Source organism: Oncorhynchus gorbuscha, linkage group LG04 (assembly GCF_021184085.1).
Source record: "Oncorhynchus gorbuscha isolate QuinsamMale2020 ecotype Even-year linkage group LG04, OgorEven_v1.0, whole genome shotgun sequence".
NCBI classification, from domain to species: Eukaryota; Metazoa; Chordata; class Actinopteri; order Salmoniformes; family Salmonidae; genus Oncorhynchus; species Oncorhynchus gorbuscha.
Window position 1 is genome coordinate 59,972,502 of NC_060176.1, and position 22,980 is coordinate 59,995,481.

Here is a 22,980-nt window from a genome sequence, read left to right on the forward strand (position 1 = left end):
CTGTATGACATCATTCAAATCTGAGAATGGAAATAGGACAATTTATTAATGTAGGCTATGCCAAATCTAGGCTTAAGAGGTGAATAATATTTTCTGGGATTTTGTTTTTAAGGGTCAAACTCACTCTCTTGCTGGGAGATTCTCTAAAATCTAAAGTTCCTCAATTGTAATTTATGTGTGTATTTTGTGTTAGATGTTTAGAAGGAGACTATGTGGTGGTTCAGGGGCAGGGCAGGTCCAGATGATCCAGAGGAGAACGGTTTCCGATCATTAACGGGGCACTGGCCTTCACTACATCTGCTTAACAGCATGGGATGCTGTGATCTCCCAAATACTATTGTTCAATGTTAGTCACAGTATTTACAGCTTGTTCCCCGTCTGGGCAGCAAACAGCACAGATGTAGAGGTACACTAGAGAAACACTAAATATGGAAAATGCTTACTTGGCTGATTGAATGAGTGGGCTTGAGTGAGAGGAAAGAGCAAGAGAGCGCGAGAACATGCGACCTATCGAAAGAGTTGAATCAAGAGAGGCGTTTCGGCACCATTCTCCGGGAGAGTAGACGTGACATTTGCCGCAAGTAATGTTAGAAAGGAGTGGAGTAAATGAGAACGAAAACTCTTATTTCGCGTGGATTATTTCTGGAAAAACAAATCCCTACCAAAACTGAAACTAGTACAACATACAAATATTGGAATAATACGGTAAGATAACACTCATCACGGTATTTGTTAGCTAACGTTAGCTATCACCCGTACTGGTGCTAAGGTTGACACGCTACAGCTAGCCAAACCAGTATCATTTGTTAGGATAGATTCGAGTCAGTTAGCTAACACAGCGCAAAACAGTGCTAGCTAACTAGCTAGCTGACGTTGTCATACAAATAATGTTAGCTGGCTAGTTAATTGGCATAAATAATTATATGTACTGGATTGTATAGCGAGCCTTTTCTCGATAACTTGGTTGATCTAACTTGATGACTTGCTACACCTTGTCATAAGACAGGAAACCATTAACGTTCGCTACCTAGACATGTTAGTTAGCAAGCTAACTGGTAAGTGTTAGTCACCAACCTGGCATCTCCTAAAAGGCATGTGTCTTCGTAATATATTTTATCCATTTGGCTAACTATATAGTGGGCAATGGCCACACTTAATCAGTTAGCTAGCTAGCAACGCCTAGTATACCAGACATTCATTGATTTGTGTCATAAGCTTGTCAACACTCCGCTCTTGATACACGTTGGTTGTTGTTGACGTGGGGGATCCCCTTAGTCTGATTAGTCAGGCTGTAATGTACAATTAATTGGTATAACTAACGTTACAGCCCGAGACAATCGTGTAAATCGTACTCTACCGGCTGTATGTGCGGTTTGTCCTTATGCACGAAATTTGAGACAAAATATCCAAGGGAAGGTATTGTTTACCTGACTTTTTAGAGAGCTGGGGAATGTACAGTGGGGCAAAAAAAAGTATTTAGTCAGCCACCAATTGTGCAAGTTCTCCCACTTAAAAAGTTGTGAGAGGCCTGTAATTTTCATCATAGGTACACTTCAACTATGACAGACAAAATGAGAAAAAACCCCAGAAAATCACATTGTAGGATTAATGAATGATGATGCATGATTTTAATGAATTTATTTGCAAATGATGGTGGAAAATAAGTATTTGGTCAACAGCAAAAGTTTATATCAATACTTTGTTATATACCCTTTGTTGGCAATGACAGAGGTCAAACATTTTCTGTAAGTCTTCACAAGGTTTTCACACACTGTTGCTGGTATTTTGGCCCGTTTTTAATGAATTTATTTGCAAATGAAGGTGGAAAATAAGTATTTGGTCACCTACAAACAAGCAAGATTTCTGGCTCTCACAGACCTGTAACTCCTCTGTTCTCCACTCGTTACCTGTATTAATGGCACCTGTTTGAACTTGTTATCAGTATAAAAGACACATGTCCACAACCTCAAACAGTCACACTCCAAACTCCACTATGGCCAAGACCAAAGAGCATTCAAAGGACACCAGAAACAAAATTGTAGACCTGCACCAGGCTGGGAAGACTGAATCTGCAATAGGTAAGCAGCTTGGTTTGAATAAATCAACTGTGGGAGCAATTATTAGGAAATGGAAGACATACAAGACCATTGATAATCTCCCTCGATCTGGGGCTCCACGCAAGATCTCACCCGTGGGGTCAAAATGATCACAAGAATGGTGAGCAAAAATCCCAGAACCACACGTGGGGACCTAGTGAATGACCTGCAGAGAGCTGGGACCAAAGTAACAAAGCCTACCATCAGTAACACACTACGCCGCCAGGGACTCAAATCCTGCAGTTCCAGACGTGTCCCCTTGCTTAAGCCAGTACATGTCCAGGCCCATCTGAAGTTTGCTAGAGAGCATTTGGATGATCCAGAAGAAGATTGGATGAATGTCATATGGTCAGATGAAACCAAAATGGAACTTTTTGGTAAACTCAACTCGTCGTGTTTGGAGGACAAAGAATGCTGATTTGCATCCAAAGAACACCATACCTACTGTGAAGCATGGGGGTGGAAACATCATGCTTTGGGGCTGTTCTTCTGCAAAGTGACCAGGACGACTGATCCGTGTAAAGGAAAGAATGAATGGGGCCATGTATCATGAGATTTTGAGTGAAAACCTCCATCCATCAGCAAGGGCATTGAAGATGATACGTGGCTGGGTCTTTCAGCATGACAATGATCCCAAACATACCGCCCGGGCAATGAAGGAGTGGCTTCGTAAGAAGCATTTCAAGGTCCTGGAGTGGCCTAGCCAGTCTCCAGATCTCAACCCCATAGAAAATCTTTGGAGGGAGTTGAAAATCTGTGTTGCCCAGCAACAGCCCCAAAACATCACTGCTCTAGAGGAGATCTGCATGGAGGAATGAGCCAAAATACCAGCAACAGTGTGTGAAAACCATGTGAAGACTTACAGAAAACGTTTGACCTCTGTCATTACCATCAAAGGGTATATAACAAAGTATTGAGAAACTTTTGTTATTGACCAAATACTTATTTTCCACCATAATTTGCAAATAAATGCATTAATAATCCTACAATGTGATTTTCTGGATTTCTTCCCCCCTAATTTTGTCTGTCATAGTTGAAGTGTACCTATGATGAAAATTACAGGCCTCTCATATTTTTAAGTGGGAGAACTTGCACAATTGGTGGCTGACTAAATACTTTTTTTGCCCCACTGTATTAATCAATGCACACAGAGTCGTCGTGTAATGCTAACGAAACACAAGCACGACAAATCACAGATCAACCGCATGCAGTGAGTGGAGCACTCAAGAGGAGGGGCTGGCCACGTGGCCAGCTGCTCTAGTGAGTATACTTCCACGTGAGATTTTACACTTACCAGTGTCTTACCAAGCGAACTTCAGAAAGTTTGTACCTCAAACCATATTGACGTCCGCTGAGTAAATGAAAGAGAACATTTGTTGCAGCCATGGGGTGTATATATATATATAGGGGCGGACCCCAGCCGTGACACAGGTGTACACGGGAGTCAATCTGTAAATCCTCACCTCCTTGTGCCTTTATTGCTTAAATATCCCTACCCGCTCTCTAAAAAGTTGGCTTAACAATACTTTCCTGTGGATATTTTGTCACAAATGTCGAGCAGCAGAAGGACAAACCGCACAGACAACTTGGTAGAGTACATTAGAAGTATAATTGTATTCATCATTCTGGCTTGTAAAGAACTTTTACACAATTTTTCCGATTTTATAAGAAACAAACTGCTTTGTTGACATATTATACAAAATCTATAAGCACAGATGAAAGGCTAGCTAACTATAGAACATGTTCTGGTTTGCCTGCAAATTACTTGCTTGCCTACTTTTCTATTACATGTCTGAAAGTTGGGACAGAAGTGAAAGTTGTGCTGCAGAGAGAAATTCATGAAAAAATTAACAAAGGCAGATCTCATGTCACGATAGAGCTCGGGCAGTTTCTTAACCCTAACATTACTCACCTCAGTCAACCTGCAAATCTCTACTATGGCATACTACTAGTAGTTACCATGGTCAGAAAATAACTGACTCTGTAAATCTCTCTGTAGGTGAGCCATAATCATAATGCAGAGCAAACTCATATTTTAGTGTTAAAAGGGTTACTGACATTCATTTATAAGGGGTCTATCAGAGGCCTACACATGAGCCTCATTTACAGTTAGCTCTACATATCTGACCACATCTTGATTGGTTAATATAAACAGCGTGAAATTGCACTGTCAGCATAATTTGAGGGAGCATGAAATTGGGCTAAGATGTTTATTTCTTTATTGGCCCTTTGAGGCTCAGACCATAGTTAATAAGGTCAAGTGCATACTTTCTGTTGTGGTATTAAATGCCAGCGTCCAGGCCAAGTGTTTAATTACAATAAAAGGCCTGAGGGAAATTAGCTCCAAATGCCATTCAGAGTATATTTGAATAATATGAAATGCCGGTAGTGGTTATTGAACAAGGTCAATCCACTCTGATGGGCATTTTGAGTAAAATAAATAGTCTAGATAAATAATATTGTTGTGGAATCGTCTTACAATCGAATATCAAATTCTGATTACTGCAAGAGTGTCTAGAGCAGGGCTTGCCAACCCTGTTCCTGGAGAGCTACCCTCTTGTAGGTTTTCACTCTAACCCTGTTCCTGGGGAGCTACCCTCTAGTAGGTTTTCACTCCAACCCTGTTCCCGGAGAGCTACCCTCTTGTAGGATTTCACTCCAACCCTGTTCCTGGAGAGCTACCCTCTTGTAGGTTTTTACACCAACCCTGTTCCTGGAGAGCTACCCTCTTGTAGGTTTTCACTCCAACCCCAGTTGTAACTAACCTGATTCAGCTTATCAACGAGCAAATTATTAGAATCAGGTGCGCTAGATTGGGTTTGGCGCAAAACACCTACAGGACGGTAGCTCTCTAGGAACAGGGTTGGAGAGCCCTGGCATAGAGAACAGTTCATTAAAGAGCTGTGGTTTCATCTACTATTGGCTGCAATATGCCTTGAAATGGTTTCCTCTGAGTTGATTGTGTTATGCATCATTGTATGTCAGGCATATTACAAACACTTCCTATAAATTGAGTAAAGCCATAATGCTCTGTGGCAGCCTAAATAGCCTGTTTATTTTGTGCTTATTGATGCATCATTGAATGGTTCTCTGCTCAAGACTGACAAGAAACTGAGGAGGTGGGAGAACTTCTATTATTGTATCTTAAAGGTATAGAGGTTTTCTGAGTGTGACTCTGTTCTCTGAAGGAAATCCCACCCTGAAGTGCAGTTCAGTCTTGCTCCTCTATTAAACAGGATCTCTGATCCAAGCAGGGATTGAGCTCACCAAGTCGGCTGTTTATCAAAGGTAGTTTAGCCTTCTTTTAAAACCTAATAAATGTAGATTACCGCCTAAATAGACATACCCAAAAGTAATTATTTACCATGAGGGCCATAAACAGTGCATAGCAATGCTAATACTGCCAGAAATATTAAAATCTCACATTTCTGTGATAAGTAGTTATAAATTACGGAGCTGGAGTCACTTTTGAGGACACAAGCACACAGTACAGTGATGAAAGATCATATTTTCACCCCACTATTCAAGAAACGTGGGGGAATCAGGCTTGAAATGATTGAAATGCTTTCTGAATCTAATTTGACTTGTCACATATGCCGACTACAACAGGTGTAGACCTTACAGTGAAATGCTTACAAGCCCTTAGCCAACAATGCAGTTCAAGAAATAGAGTTAAGAAAATATTTGCTAAATAAAGTAAAATATAAACAGTAACACAAGATTACAACAATAACGAGGCTATATACAGGGGGTACCGGTACCGAGTCAATGTGCGGGGGTGCAGGTTAGTCGAGGTATTTTTTTGGGGGGGCAGGGGCAATATAAATAATCCGGTTGGTCATTTGATTAGGCCTACCACTAGTGTGTCGCCAGCAAACTTAATGATGGTGTTGGAGTTGTGCTTGGCCAAGCAGTCGTGGATGAATAGGGGGTACGCGGGTGGACTAAGCACGCAACCCAACCTGAGGGGCCCTGGTGTTGAGGATCAGCGTGGCAGATGTGTTGCCTACCCTTACCACCTGGTGGGCAGCCCATCAGGAAGTCCAGGATCCAGTTGCAAAGGGAGGTGTTTAGTCCCTGGGTCCTTAGTTTAGTGATGAGCTTTGAGGGCACTATGGTGTTGAACACTGAGCTGTGCTAAATATAGTAACAATAACATTCTAATCGTTTTACTATAAGATTTCACCTTAACTGTAAAATACATATAATCATATTTAGTGACAGTCCAAAATTGGACGATTTCATATAACTGACAGAATTATCTGCTGCGTGTCCTCTGGGCAAAGCAGGGACTCCATTTAAATGTCTGCAGACTCGTTACAACTTCAGCTTTAAGTAGTGCTTTTTGAGTTCTGTTTCGGTTCAATTTCGCTTTTCGATTTAAGTTAATTAAGATGTATTTTTTAAGCACTATGTGAGTTGAATGCTGTAACAACAATAAAACAAGTAATAAAAGTCCATTGGTGGTAGTGACTGCCCATTACTGCTTATCACTAATGAACCATTATTTAATCACATTACTTAAAAAAGATTTCAGTTCTTGTGTATATTACATTGTTTTATTTGATTATTTAATCTCTATAGAGCTTCTGCCTATGCTGTCTGTGAAATCACTATTTTAGTAGTTCTTCAAAGTAAATAAGGCATATTTTTATGACTGCTGAATACCAACTATCAATCACTTAGATAATGTATTTTCAGGTAGAGATATCGTACGAAGCAACTGCTCTCTATCCCTCTCCATCGCTCATTCTTTTGTCTCTTTTACTTAGCAGGTGTGAAAGAAACACAAAGACAGGACAAGTGGGTGCGCAATGGATTATGGTTATTGTGGTTCATGACCAAATTTTATGAACTGCACTGTGTACAATATTGGCCTGTTGGAATCTACAAATCCCTACTACATTGCACAGTTCGGGCCTGATCTGTTTTAACCATGCGTGTGAGTAGGGCTGGCAGAATTTCCTTATAATTGTTGTTACCGATGGTTATGGATGAAGACCTGTATTCAAATATTGAAGAACAGCTGACTGAAGAAATTCATTGTTTGCTACAACACTTTGCTTGTAGTGTTGCAATTTATACCAAAACTTAGTGCGTTCGGAAAGTACTCAGACCTCTTGACTTTTCCAACATTTTGTTACGTTACAGCCTTATTCTAAAATGGATTTAAAAATATAAAAAATCTCCTCAATTTCTTTCCCCTACATTGAATACTCCATAATGACAAAGTGAAAACAGGTTTTTAGAAATCTTTGCAAATTTATTATAAATAAAAACAGAAATGTAAATTAGTTCTAAGTATTCAGACCCTTTGCTATGAGACTCATCCTGTTTCGGTGCATCCTGTTTCCATTGATCATACTTGAGCAGTCTACAACTTGATTGGAGACCACCTATGGTAATTTCAATTGATTTGACATGATTTGGAAAAGCACGGCGCTGGCAGCATCATGCTGTGGGGATGTTTTTCAGCGTCAAGTTCTAGGAGACTAGTCAGGAGAGGGAAAGATGAATGGGGAAAGGTACAGAGAGATCTTTGATGAATACCTGCTCTAGAGCGCTCAGGACTTCATACTGGGGTGAAGGTTCACCTTCCAACAGGACAACGACCCTAAGCACACAGCCAAGACAACGCAAGAGTGGCTCCAGAACAAGTCACTGAATGTCCTTGAGTGGCCCAGCCAGAGCCCGGACTTGAACCCAATCAAACATCTCTGGAGACACCTGAAAATAGCTGTGCAGCAACGCTCCCCATCCAACCTGACAGAACGTGAGAGGATCTGCAGAGAAGAATGTTATGAACTCCCCAAATACAGCTGTGCCAAGCTTGTAACGTCATACCCAAGAAGGCGCGAAGGTACTTTAACAAAGTACTGAGTAAGGGTCTGAATGCTTATTTAAATCTCAGTTTTTCAGTTTTTATTTTTTTAAATAAATTTGCCAAAATGTCAATTGATTTTGCTTCATTGAGTATTGTGTGTAGGTTAATGGGGGGAAGACAATTTAATCAATTTTAGAACAAAGTTGCATCAACAAAATTTGGAAAAGGGCAAGTGGTCTGAATACTTTCCAAAAGTGCTGTAGGTATTTCTGATAGTATTATATGTAAAACCGTTTTGTACTAGAAGTTTTGTTACTTTTGGTACTGAAATGTGTCTCACGACATCTACTGATCGAGAGGAGATCAAGTTTATTATCACAGCTGGTGTCCCCTTAGTGCTAGAGCCACGTCCCTGCACCACCTACTCATTGCTAGCTCTAGCCCAGTGGTCACCAAACTTTTCTGTGTCAAGATCACTTTCGTAGACAAAAAGCAAGCTGAGATCCACCACACAGACTTTTCTTTTAAACATGAGTTTAAAATGTTAAGTTAACCTAATAAAAACAGTTATGTAGGAATGAGGCTTTATTAGGGCTGATCCCATTTAGTCGACTGGTCAATTGTTTGGTCGATAGGCTTGTTGGTCAACCTGAGATTTCTTAAGCTGAGCAGTAACGACAAATAAAATACAAAAATATCATGGTGTACAAGACAGACACTTGTATGATTCGGGCCTATCGGAGTGGACTGATCCATTGTGGAGGCTGTGGGGATGGCACAGTCCGTCAGTCTAAGACGTGCTACCGAAATTGTATATGGTTATATTACATATGAACAATGGTGTAACACTAATAAAAAATATGGTACATTTTTAACAAATGCACTTTCTCCCGTATTGGATAGTGGTCACTGTCCATGGTTCTGAAACACATCAGTGCGCTGTTGAATTGGCGCCTTTACCTCGACCATGTTGCTATGTGCATAATTGCTAAGTTAACCAGCATATTGGTGTTGAGAACAATGTGGCGGAGGCAGCAACATGAATGAGGAGATGAGAACATCCCTTTCCTTGTTGTCTAAGAAAAATGAGTAGAAAGGAAACCTCAATTAGGTCAATAGTCAATCAGAAATGGTGTGACCACCATTTGCCTAATGCAGCGTAACACATCTCCTTCAATATAGAGTTGATCAGGCTGGTGATTGTGGTCTGTGGAATGTTGTCCCCCCTGGATATTGGCGGGAACTGGAACACACTGTCGATCCAGAACAATACTAAACATGCTCAATGGGTGAGTATGCTGGCCATGGAAGAACTGGGATATTTTCAGCTTCCAGGAATTGTGTACAGATCCTTGTGACATGGGGATGTGCATTATCATGCTGAAACATGAGGTGATGGCGGCGGATGAATGGCATGACAATAGGCTTCAGGATCAAATCATAGTATCTCTGTGCATTCAAATTGCCGTTAATAAAATGCAACTGTGTTCCTTGTCCGTAGCTTATGCCTGCCCATACCATAACCCCACCGCCACCATGGGGCACTCTGTTCACAACGCTGACATCAGCAAACTGCCCGCCCACACAACGCCAAACATGCTGTCTGTCATCTGCCCGGTACAGTTAGAACTGGGTTTCATCTGTGAAGAGCACACATCTCCAGTGTGCCAGTGGCCATTGAAGGTGAGCATTTGCCCAGTGAAGTTGGTTACGACACTGAGCTGCAGTCTGGTCAAGACCCTGGTGAGGACAATGAGCACACAGATTGGCTTCCCTGAGCCTGGTTTCTGACAGTTTGTGCAGAAATTCTCCAGTTGTGCAAACCCACTGTTTCATCATGTGGCTGGTCTAAGACCATTCCGCAGGTGAATAAGCTGGATGTGGAGGTTCCGGGCTGGCGTGGTTACACATCTCTGTGGTTGTGAGGCCTGTTGGACATACTGCCAAATTCTCTAAAACTATGTTGGAGGCGGCTTATGGTAGACAAATTAAGATGACATTTTCTGGCAACCGCTCTGGTGGACATTCCTGCAGTCACCATGCCAATTGCATGCTCCCTCAAAATTTGAGGCATCTATGGCTTTGTGTTGTGTGACACAACTGCACATTTTATACTGGCCTTTTATTGTCCCCGGCACAAGGTGCACCTGTGTAATGATCATGCTTCTTAATCAGCTTCTTGATATGCCACACCTGTCAGGTGGATGGATTATCTTGGCAAAGGATAAATGCTCTAACAGGGATGTAAACAAATTTGTGGACAAAATATGACAGAAATAAGCTGTTTGTGCATGTAGAACATTTCTAGGATATTTTATCTCAGCTCATGAAACATGGGACCAACACTTTACATGTTGTGTTTATACTTTTGCCCAGTGTAGTTAGCTGGCTAGCTAATAAATGTATTGAGTAATAGCAAACATAGCTAGCTAATACTGATACCAGTGCTGGTGTAGGCTATAAATCAGCATGTTGTTTGTGAAACAGTATATTATAAATCAGAGAGGAATAGGCAAAGCGTGAATATGTTAGCTACATGAAGTAAGAACATTTAATGTAGCCAATATCATGCAGCCCTACGTGGCAGTCGGGAAATGATCTAAAGCCGGGATCAACTTTTGGTTGAAGTTTGTTTTATACTGTGTAATCAATCAGAATGGAGAATGTCATCCTAAGGTCATGCACAACTCATAAAGGAAATGTAGAACTTTTATTATTCAAAAACATTAAATACAATCATACCGTCACAAATGTTACAAATATTGTGATATGATACTTTGGCCATATCGGCCAGCCCTACTTGGAACATCTAACTCTGGCAATTTGACTAGTAAACTCATGGGTACACTTGCAATGGCAGCCTGGTATTGCGATGCAATAATTTCCATGGTAATGTAGGATGCATTTTTTTTATATACACTGCTCAAAAAAAAGGGAACACTAAAATAACACATCCTAGATCTGAATGAATGAAATATTCTTATTAAATACTTTTTTTACATAGTTGAATGTGCTGACAACAAAATCACACAAAAATTATCAATGGAAATCAAATTTATCAACCCATGGAGGTCTGGATTTGGAGAGACACTCAAAATTAAAGTGGAAAACCACACTACAGGCTGATCCAACTTTGATGTAATGTCCTTAAAACAAGTCAAAATGAGGCTCAGTAGTGTGTGTGGCCTCCACGTGCCTGTATGACCTCCCTGCAATGCCTGGGCCTGCTCCTGATGAGGTGGTGGATGGTCTCCTGAGGGATCTCCTCCCAGACCTGGACTAAAGCATCCGCCAACTCCTGGACAGTGTGGTGCAACGTGGCGTTGGTGGATGGAGCGAGACATGATGTCCCAGATGTGCTCAATTGGATTCAGGTCTGGGGAACGTGCGGGCCAGTCCATAGCATCAATGCCTTTCTCTTGCAGGATCTGCTGACACACTCCAGCCACATGAGGTCTAGCATTGTCTTGCATTAGGAGGAACCCAGGGCCAACCGCACCAGCATATGGTCTCACAAGGGGTCTGAGGATCTCATCTCGGTACCTAATGGCAGTCAGGCTACCTCTGGAAAGTGCATGGAGGGCTGTGCGGCCCCCCAAAGAAATGCCACCCCACACCATGACTGACCCACCGCCAAACCGGTCATGCTGAAGGATGTTGCAGGCAGCAGAACTTTCTCCACGGCGTCTCCAGACTCTGTCACGTGCTCAGTGTGAACCTGCTTTCATCTGTGAAGAGCACAGGGCGCCAGTGGCGAATTTGCCAATCTTGGTGTTATCTTTGCAAATGCCAAACGTCCTGCACGGTGTTGGGCTGTAAGCACAACCCCCACCTGTGGATGTCGGGCCCTCATACCACCCCCATGGAGTCTGTTTCTGACCGTTTGAGCAGACACATGCACATTTGTGGCCTGCTGGAGGTAATTTTGCATGGCTCTGGTAGTGCTCCTCCTGCTCCTCCTTGCACAAAGGCGGAGGTAGCGGTCCTGCTGCTGGGTTGTTGCCCTCCTACGGCCTCCTCCACGTCTCCTGATGTACTGGCCTGTCTCCTGGTAGCGCCTCCATGCTCTGGACACTACGCTGACAGACACAGCAAACCTTCTTGCCACAGCTCACATTGATGTGTCATCCTGGATGAGCTGCACTACCTGGGCCACTTGTGTGGGTTGTAGACTCCGTCTCATGCTACCACTAGAGTGAAAGCACCGCCAGCATTCAAAAGTGACCAAAACATCAGCCAGGATGCATAGGAACTGAGAAGTGGCCTGTGGTTAACACCTGCAGAACCACTGCTTTATTGGGGGTGTCTTGCTAATTGCCTATAATTTCCACGTATTGTCTATTCCATTTGCACAACAGCATGTGAAATGTATTGTCAATCAGTGTTGCTTCCTAAGTGGACAGTTTGATTTCACAGAAGTGTGATTGACTTGGAGTTACATTGTGTTGTTTACGTGTTCCCTTTATTTTTTTGAGCAGTGTATATATATTTTTTCTACTCTATCTGTTATTACTGAGACCACGGTCATTTGGATTTCCAATTACTGTCATACAACATTCCATGACCATCCACAGCCCTACGTGTGAGGAGATTATCCTGTGCTCAGTGTCAGGCCCGAGGGAGACAGTGGCAAACAGTTTTAGTACTAGTTCTAGTATTGCTAGCATTATGCAACAGAAGGCCATTCTGAAACTAGATGAGGGGATAGTTGGCATACAATTCCGTTGTCCACTTTGGAAGGGTAGGAAATCTTCAGATAAATGTGTGATACCTTTTGTGAACAAACTGCAAGACCTTCTCATCAAAAATCACATTATTTATTGCCTTAGAAAAAAATCTGACTTTTAGATGTCAATTCACAATTCCTCAGTTTGCATAGGCCTATGTTGAATACCGGTGTGTCCATTTCCGTAAGTGTCACCACAAGCTCTAAACCAGAACACCACTGGAATGTACAGTACCTTATGACAAGAGCTGTTGTGGCCTGCTTTTGAAATTGGCATATTCCTCAAATAGCAGCAGACATTGTTTAGAGGAAAAGCATTAGAGAAGGGGGGTGTACAAAATTTCTACATGATGTCACAGCAGGGCAGACTATACACGTCGTTTTCCAAACCACTATCCGTTGTAGCTGTGTGCTGCCTGGGAGGGGACTGACTGCCTCTGGCATGGCCTCGGAGGTTCTGCTCTGCTGCTACTGTGAATGAGGAACACAGCCCAGTGGGCTGGCGTGTAGGCTTCATGTCAGGTGATTCCAATTTTTCCCCTTTAGAATTCCATAAACTGAATCAATTCCATTTTTATTTGACTGAGCTGAATTATTAAGTAGGTTTGGTAGTGAGTGTTGCAACCGAGGATAGACGTTTTTATGCGCTTCAGCACTCACCGTTCTATGAGATTGTTTGGCCTACCACTAAGCGGCTGAGCCGGTGTTGCTCCTAGATGTTTCTACTCCACAATAACGACACTTACAGTTGACCAGGCCAGTTCTAGCAGGTCTGAAATTTGACGAACTGACTTGTTGGAAAGCTGACATCCTATGACGGTGCTCTTCAGTAAGGCCATTCTACTGTGAATGTTTGTCTATGGAGATTGCATGGAGGTGTGCTCGATTTTATACACCTTAGCAACGGGTGTGGCTAAATCCACTAATTTGAAGGGGTGTCCACATACTTTTGGATATGTAGTGTATAAGAAAGCTCAGGAAATACTGTATTTTTTTATTTTTTTTTGTATACATTTAACCCCTTATTTTTGTTGGCCCAAACTACCTCCATACTTCCATTCGTTTGCATAGGTTACCTTCAGACGAGTCCCGTGAAACTTGTGGGTTCGTGAGGGTCTCCCCTTTCTATAGAATGGTCATAATAGTTTGTCGGCCAAACTGTTTGGACACTACAGATGTTTTTGTGAGACATCAGGAAGTTAAAGCTTGGTTGCAAATGGGTCTTCCAAATGGACAATGACCCCAAGCATACTTCCAAAGTTGTAGCAAAATGGCTTAAGGACAACAAAGTCAAGGTATTGGGGTGGCCATCACAAAGCCCTGACCTGACCAAGCATTTCGCTACACTCGCATTAACATCTGCTAACCATGTGTATGTGACAAATAACATTTTATTTTATTTGACCTCAATCCCATAGAAGATTTGTGGGCAGAACTGAAAAAGCGTGTGCGAGCAAGGAGGCCTACAAACCTGACTCAATTACACCAGCTCTGTCTGGAGGAATGGACCAAAATTCACCCAACTTATTGTGGGGAGTTTGTGGAAGGCTACCCGAAGCATTTGACCCAAGTTAAACAATTTAAAGGCAATGCTACCGAATACTAATTGAGTGTATGTAAACTTCTGACCCACTGGGAATGGGATGAAAGAAATACAAGCTGAAATAAATCATTCTCACTACTATTATTCTGACATTTCACATTCTTAAAATAAAGTGGTGATCCTAACTGACCTAAAGCAGGGAATATTTACTTTGCATTTCTAATCAATTTGATGTTATTTTAATGGACAAAAAAAATGCTTTTCTTTTAAGAACAAGAACATTTCTAAGTGACCCCAAAACTTTGAACGGAAGTATAATTCCACTTTGACATTATGTAATCCATTTTAAATTCAAGCTGTAACACAACAAAATGTTGAGAATGTCAAGGTGTGTGAGTACTTTCTGAAGGCACTGTACCTGTTTGGTTGCTGCTGTCTTCCTCTGTGACTATTATTTTTGTAGCAGAGAATTACTTTTGATGCACCCGTGGTGTTACTGCAGTCGTGAAAAACTGAAACAGTAATTCCCAGAAAGTCCCCCACAATTTGACCCCCTCCCCCACCTCGCATGAGAGAAACGCCTATTAGACTATATAACCACAACCTGTGTGTGTGTGTGTGTGTGTGTGTGTGTGTGTGTGACTGTGTTGTGGTTCAGAGGGACTGGTGGGTTACTGGGTTTATGTAAGATGTATGACAGTGTGAAAGCTTGTTCAGAGCCTTGCAGCATGGTCTGCCTATTGTTGCTCGCTCTGATCCACACTGGAAGCACTGCTGAGAATAAGAAGCGGTCTAATAAGCAGTCCAGTGGTACTGAAGATTACTGAGCTTGCTCTTCAGATCCATTCACAAACTGTCATTTTAATGGGAAATGGGTAGTGCTGGGGGAAAAAATCGCTATTGTTACATACCAGGATATTATTTTTGAGGATATATCGAATTGTCTTGACAGTATTGTTATCTTTTTGCACTAGTTGGCTGTACCTGCTCCAACACTCATAGCTTGTTCTCCATCTTATTAAATAGGGAGCCAATTTGTTTTCAGCACTTTTATTTCCATGACTGATCAAAACTCATTTTCTCATGGCTCTCTCATCCCTTTTCAGCAGACATAAGGTGAGCAATATGTTTGGAACATCGCATCGCACTAAAATCATAGTATCGAATCGCAATATATATAGAATTGTGAGAATTGCAATACACATCGTATCGGCACCTAGGTATCTTGATGTTCCTGGCAATTCCCAGCCCTAGGAATAGGTCCACTAATTTTAGACTAAAGCCTGGATCTTGGCCACTTCCCCCTAATATCAAGCCAAATTGGCTGCATTTCAATTTAAACATGATTTCATAGAAGTTACATGAGGCTGGTATGTCCTGGCACACCTTTTGTAAACACTTAAGTTGATATGCAGAACACAAAGGGAAATATGGAGCAGTCATCGTGGAACTGCCTCCCAGGCCTAGTCCCTCTTTCAACCCTTCTTGCTCACTGAATGAGTAACAAAAGCTGTCTGGCATTTCTTGCTCACTGGATTTTTAGTGGACTGCACCTGGTAGATTCAGTGCAAGGCAAATGTTATGGTTGACTCAAACGCTCCAATGGTGCAGCATTATCCACTGCAGCTGTCTCAGAGAGAAGTCTTTTAATGAATCTCATAATGAAAGTAGCATTGAGTTGGAGACAGCCGCTTTGGTCCTGGCCTGATGTTGAGAAAATATCTACAGTACAGTTGACTGAGATTGCCTGATGGAAAGGCTTTGGGTTCATGTTTGGACATGTGAGAATAGAGCCTGCCCTGTTATCTCTTAAGACAAAGCACACCACACCGAAGGAATCTACTTCAGATTGGGATTATGACGCTGTGTCAATTTACTAGAGGTCGACCGATCATGATTTTTCAGTGGCGATACCAATTATTGGAGGGCCAAAAAAAGCTGATTAAGATTAATCAGCCGATTTAAATTGTTTTTTTATTTGTAATTTTTTTTGTATTTTTTTTTTTTTTTTTTGTATTTTTTAAATATTTTTTTTATTTTTATTTTTTAATAATATATTTGTAATTCACTATTGTTGTAATTGTCATTATTAACAATGAACCCTTTTATTTGAATTTAATATAATACATAAATAAAATCTATTTAGTCTCATAAATAATGAAACATGCTCAATTTGGTTTAAATAATGCAAAAACACAGTGTTGGAGAAGAAATGAAAAGTGCAATATCTGCCATGTAAAAAAAGCAAACTTTTAAGTTCCTTGCTCAGAACATATGAAAGATGGTGGTTCAATATTCCCAGTTAAGAAGTTTTAGGTTGTAGTTATTATAGGAATTATGACGTGTCTAGTATTTCTCTCTATACCATTTGTATTTAATTCTTTCAGTGAAATACGGAACTGTTCCGAAGGGTCGAAGCCCGTTATAAATTCATCTTTTTTTTTCATTCTTTATCTAGGCAAGGCTGTATGTTTTCTTGCACAAGCAAGCATCTGCGTTGCCAAGGGCTAAATCGCACTGCAAGTCCTGTCTCCCATCTCCACATTGGTTTATAGAAGCAGGTACCCACGCGCCATCTCCTCATTAGTTATACTCACGTGGGTGATTGAAAGACTAACTGTTTTGCCGGTTGTCATATAAGTTCAAAGAAAAAAAGGACTGGAAGGAGGAGAGATGACTAGAAACGATTCGGTTGACCGTTTTATGTGTGGATTAATTGTCGGAGTAGAGGATCTTGTTATTTCACCTGAAATGCACAACTCAATATTTATAGCCCAGGACAAATTAGCCTGCAACAGCAAGCTAGCTAAATAGGACAAATTAGCTAGCAAGTGCAAGTTAACTAGCTAAATTGCCATACATGTTTAATGCTTTTCAACCTGTCCCCAAATTAACGTAATTTGTTCAGAGTTTGTTTTGATATTTTTACCTGCGTGTTGTGATCGCATTCGGTGTAGGGGGGCAAAATACATTTATGCACGATGGCGCACACGCACAGTCTGTCTGTGTTCCGTGTTAGGTTGATCTCAGTATTTGTGGAGGCATGTTTAATGGTTAGTGGCAGTGTCGTGTTTATGGTTTGCTAGAAGCCCTTGAGGTTATTGATTCTGAAATCAAATGTTCTCGTCTGTTCTTCTTGAAAAGTATCTGTCTGTCACTGTGGCAACAAACAATGGTTAAAGGCCCAGTGCAGTCAATACATTTGTCCTGTGTTTTCTATCATACTCTACAACAGCTGATGAAACTATCATTGTTTTTTTCAACCTGCAACTATCAGGAAATAACAATCTACACAGGACCTTCTAATAAGCAGGTTTGCATGGGCGGGAGTTTCAGCTTTCCATAGTGACATCACCATGCTGTAAATTGGTTTGGCTACATCAACTGAGCAGCAACCAATCCAGGAGCCTGCGGTCACAATGCTTCAATTCTCATGCCTATTACACAGTGAAGGCTATGGGGATCAGTGTGTGTGCACGCACGCACGCGCGCTGTCTCAAATATATTTTGGACAAAGTTGTGGAACTTGTTCCAAAAATGGGGTGTTTATGGTGGGCGCTCCTGAGGCTGGTCCAGGGGTTAATGAGGTCTGGCATCAAGACTGATCCTAAGCTTGTCATTGTGTGGAGCTCACCAGGTCCAGAGCAGTATTTATGGAGAGGAGTTTTCACAAGAGCATGCTATTACATGCTGCCTATTGCAATAGGCAGCATGTAATAAGTCGTTTCCATTTCAAGGAAGTGGCTTTGCTGAAATTAAAAGCAAAGTAATTCAATTAGTGTGCTCTCTTTATGAATGTAGGCTACCTTTTGTGAGTGGTTATACTTAACACGGGACACACTTTTAACCCTTTCTCATAGTAGATGCCGGTGGTTGGTTGGTATCTCATTGAAAACAAATGCTTGTGGAAACTTTTTCTCACATTGTATGGGGCTGTAGTAGTTCTTCTCGTATCATACTTGACACAGTTTCCTGTTGTAATGCCATGCTAGCAAGTCAGTCTGCCGCTGGAGCGGTTGATACCTCAGCATCGGAAGGAAGTGAGAGCAGTGTGTAGCTTAGAACCCCTTAGAATCAGTTAGGCCTATTCCCAACCCCCCCCCCATTTCTTCTTCAGTGTATTACTGTCTGTTACCTGGATAGGCCCATGTAATTTACCCCACAATGAAATCGGGGAGGGGACTGTGAATCTGTCTCTGTTTGTGTTCATTCATACGTTAGTCAATCTCAGACAGCACTGGCCTGATTTTTATGAAACTTGGGTGAATGATGTGTCTTGCTATAGAGAGCCTGCATTTATAAAATGACACCGATTGGCCCAAGGCGTGAGTTGTAGTAATTAACTGAAATGTGTGAGTCACCAGAGGGAAGAGGTGAAGCGAGAGGCATAACTGGGTCAAAAATGTCATCTCCAGCAGGTGGTGGTGTTATTTATTTATTTATGCTCACCAAGCAAGGTGTATTTATATGTATACAGAGGTTAATGAATGTGTCGAATTTGGTTACCACAATTGAATGGCTTATTTGCTACTTGTGGCTTATTTGATCGAGTAGAAGTGCTTAGGTTGTTAGGAGTGTAGGACACGTTACACCCCGGCAACTTTGAGAAAAACATCTTATATCGGAGTTGTTCCTGTTGTTCACACACGTATCTGCCCTCTCATTGGCTAAAATGGTCCCACCTCTGATCTAGCTGCCTCCCGACTGCCTTCTAGTCTGAATACCAGTCTCATTAGCTAACATTCCAATCCTTGTCATTGCCAAAAGAGTCTTTGACACATGACCTAGAGCACAGGGATTGAATTAGCTGAAGAGACTAGTACTCAGGCTAACTGACTTCGATTTTTTAAGACATTTATTTTCATTGTTAGATCAGCCTTTTGAGTATTTGGTCAATCTAATGGATAATATGTGGTCACAAACTCTAACTGAAAGGTGTTAGTCATACACAATATCTTAATTGGCCCAATGTGGGGGGGCGCAGCATCATTCGTGGGGGACGACATGTTTGTTGCCTTACTCTTGATGCATTCCACCTGTATCAAAATATCTTGTCATAAAGCAGCTATATCCCCCACACACACCTGTGACATCACATATCATGCAAATTAGGACTAGTCTCAGTGATGTGATTTGATGACATCCTCCTCTGTGAATTCAATCAATTCCAAATGTTAGCAGTTGATGGTGAAACACAAACTTGTTTTCATGACAGAGCCACAGACTTATAGCCAGACTTATAGACTTATAGATTTGCTAAACATGACAAAGCCATCAGGAGTTTGCAGGAGTGCAGAAACCCAGACCTACAGACTTTATATTCTTTAAATTTAGGATATAGCCTGTTAAGGCCTCAATTTGAATGAATCCAATGCAAATATAAAGCTGTACATTTGTTTACACAGACATGCCTTATTTGACTTTAAATATACCGGTTGTTTTGTCTCATTTATTATTATTATTTTGTATTTTTTGAAATGAATTTTCTCCCCAATTTCGTGGTATCCAATTGTTTAGTAGCTACTATCTTGTCTCATTACTACAATTCCCGTACGGGCTCGGGAGAGACGATGGTTGAAAGTAATGCGTCCTCCGATTACACCCCCCCAACCAAACTGCACTGCTTCTTAACGCAGCGCGCATCCAACCCGGAAGCCAGCCGCACCAATGTGTCGGAGGAAACACCTGGCAACCTTGGTTAGCGTGCACTGCGCCCGGCCCGCCACAGGAGTCGCTGGTGCGCGATGAGACGAGGATATCTCTACCAGCCAAACCCTCCCTAACCCAGACGACGCTAGGCCAATTGTGCGTCGCCCCATGGACCTCCCGGGCGCGGCCGGTTACGACAGAACCTGGGCGCGAACCTAGAGTCTCTGGTGGCACAGCTGGCGCTGCAGTACAGCGCCCGTAACCACTGCGCCCCCTCTCATTTATTTGTAATTTATTTTTTAAAATTGACCATAGGCTAATTAAATGGGAAACATTTTGCTGTTGTTGAAGAGACACATACACACAGGTCATTATTGCTCATCTTTATCAAGGGTGTCAATCATTTCAGAACCCACTTTATGTGCACCACATCATTGCTCTCTCTTGCTCTGTTGTGTGAGCATCTTGGTAGCTGCCACTCAAATGACGAGGGGCTGAAGGTCTTTGGCTCGAACTCGAATTGCTAGGTGGCTGGCCCACGTGGGAGGTAAATGTAGGGAAAATGGTGCAGCACAGCTTCCAGAAAAACTCTCTCTTTCAAACTAGGGATTCTGTGGCTAATTGAGGTAAAACTAATTCTGCTCATAGATTATGCATGTATGAACTACACATTGACACATCCAGCTCAAAGCGGGAGTTTAAAAAATACTTAGTAGTTGCCAAAGTTCTGGATCATGTATTTAAAAAGTTCCTAGCTGTCAAGAAATTATTGTTATTAAAAGTCTGATGGCAGTGGCTATGGTTGAATTGTTCTGTTTATTTGTTCTTGCGTTGATGCTGGACAGTTGGTTCTGGTTTCGGAGGACTCTGCCAATGCCGTCTCCGCTTCTCTGTGGTAGGAGATCAGTAGGGACGGGTCAGTCTGGTGTATGTCAATGACCAATCTTATTACTGCTTGCTCTCTCCGTGACTGTAGTGGGGGAATGGTCAGTGGAATGTCTCCGTTTTTCTGTTAGCTTGCTTGCCTTTTTCTATACCCTGCCCAGGGTATTCTATACCCTGACCCTGTTCTATACCTTGCTGCTTCTTTGTGCAGCCCACCAGCAACACACTGGCATACTCCAGGCATGGTCGGTTCTGACTTGCGATTTCCACAAGCTCATCATCAGTATATGAATGTGTGTGAGAGAAAATAGGGGATTACAGTTCATTGTGTAATGGTGTGGGATGAGTGGATGATAGGGGTCTCATTCATAACCGTTGCATACATTTCTGCATGCACCATTACTGGAAAAGGATGGCATCCCTAAGTCTAAATATTGCTGTTACATTGTTACATATTGCTGTTACATTGTACAACATTGTACAACCTTCAATTATGTACAATTCTGGCAAATGAATTACGGTCTTTGTTAGGAATAAATGGACTTCATACAGTTCCCAAAGAGCCAGGCGGCCCAAACTGCTGCAAATACCCTGACTGCTTACACGGAACGCAAGAGGAGTGACACAATTTCCCTAGTTATAAGAAATGCATGTTAGCAGGCAATATTAACTAAATATGCAGGTTTAAAAATATATACTTGTGTATTGATTTTAAAGAAAGGCATTAATGTTTATGGTTAGGTACACATTGGTGTAACAACAGTGCTTTTTGTCGAGAATGCGCTTGTTAAATCATCACCCGTTTGGTGAAGTAGGCTGTAATTTGATGAGAAATTAACAGGCACCTTCAATTATATGCAACGCAGGACACGCTAGATAAACTAGTAATATCATCAACCATGTGTAGTTAACTAGTGATTATGTTAAGATTGATTATTTTTTATAAGATAAGTTTAACACTAGCTAGCAACTTACCTTGGCTTCTTGCTGTCCTTGCGTAACAGGTGGTCAGCCTACCACGCAGGCTCCTCGTGGAGTGCAATATAAGGCAGGTGGTTAGAGTGTTGGACTAGTAACCGGAAGGTTGCAAAAACGAATCCCCGAGCTGACAAGGTAAAAATCTGTCATTCTGCCCCTGAACAAGGCAGTTATTAACCCACCGTTTCTAGGCCGTCAGTGAAAATAACATTGTGTTCTTAACTGTCTTGCCTAGTTAAATAAAGGTGTAAAAAAAAAAAATAATCTGCCACAATCCGTGTCCAAAAATACCGATTACCGATTTGTTATGAATACTTAATACGCTAATTAATCGGCCATTCCGATTAATCGGTCGACCTCTAATTCTAAAGCCCCGTTTCTATAAGGAAGAGTAATGACAATTTTCTGTAGAGGTATGGGCAGAATGTTTAGATATTTTGCAGTGACTTTTCAAACTGACCATGCTGATGAAGTGAGGGCCTGTCCGTGCATTCTGCAAGATTGATTGTATATTCAAAACAATTTAAAAGTAGGCTAAATGCTACACCCCACAATTCTATGCAAATGACTGGTTGTTAACAGTATGGGTAGGAATTGTTGACAGTATTTTTAAAACCGCGCTGCCTTGAAATACATAAAGCTTATCTATTTACTAGGCTGTCTAATTAAACTAGAGATGTGCATGGTAAGAATATGAACCCATCACAGACAGAAAAAGTGAGGAATTTATTCTGCAATGGTTATTAAATAGAATAAATATGAAAAAGATTCCTGTCTCATTATTTTAGATTCTAAAGGCTCTATTCAATCTGGATTACTGAAGCGTTACGCACTATATATGTAAATCAGATTTCCGATTGAGCCGACATGCATATGCAGCGTCTACCTTGAACATAGTCTCCCCGACCGCAGAAACATTGCCTTTTTAATTGTCAATTGTGCTATGAAGTGGATCTTTAGCACTACGGATTAGGTAGAGCCCTAAAAATAAAACGCATAGATTTTCACTCTTCTGGCAAATGGCTGCATTCTTGTTAATGTTTTCCTGTTTTTGTTATTTTATGAATAAGGTTTTCATCATATCACCCATTTGCACAAAATACTTACTTGCCATCTTGCAATACAATATTTTAACAACTAGCAGATGTGCGTAGTCATTGTCTAAAGTTTGTGGAGAGGTGAGCACATTCTCACTTCAAATAAAAATAAATAAATGCCAACTTTTGCGTGAACTAAAACACACACATTTTGGGGGTACGTTTTCTACGTACGCACAGTT

At 41.5% G+C, this 22,980-nt stretch overlaps 1 protein-coding gene across 1 annotated transcript in view; it reads left to right on the plus strand.

The window, feature by feature from the left end:
• The first annotated feature begins 496 nt into the window (after positions 1–496).
• LOC124034383 (nuclear receptor corepressor 2-like) overlaps positions 497–22,980 on the plus strand; it is a 183,935-nt gene continuing 161,451 nt past the window's right edge. The window contains 1 exon segment of the mRNA XM_046347510.1: positions 497–705. The gene's annotated coding sequence lies outside the window, so the exon portion shown is untranslated.